The sequence below is a fragment of the Chrysochloris asiatica genome, unplaced genomic scaffold, assembly GCF_000296735.1.
Source record: "Chrysochloris asiatica unplaced genomic scaffold, ChrAsi1.0 scaffold00145, whole genome shotgun sequence".
Taxonomy (NCBI): Eukaryota; Metazoa; Chordata; class Mammalia; order Afrosoricida; family Chrysochloridae; genus Chrysochloris; species Chrysochloris asiatica.
In genome coordinates this window covers 8,337,553-8,337,823 of record NW_006408663.1, presented here as the reverse complement: position 1 = coordinate 8,337,823, position 271 = coordinate 8,337,553, and positions in this window count along the sequence as shown.

Genomic DNA, 271 nt, shown 5'->3' with positions numbered 1-271 from the left:
TCACAAGGTGATGGTGGTGGTAGTGACTGTGTGCTATGGAGTCACTTCCAACTCATAGTGAACTTGCAAAGAGTTTTCGAGGCTGCAAATATTTCCAGGAGGAGAAAGCCTCATCTTTCTCCCATGGAACAGCTGGTAGTTTCAAACTGCTGACTTTGAGGTTAGCAGCCCAACTTGTAACCACTATGCTGCAGAGTTCCTATTACAAAGTAGTGTTTTATGATAAGCCTTGAACTTTTAACTGTAAGGCTGATGGTTCAAATCAATCAGC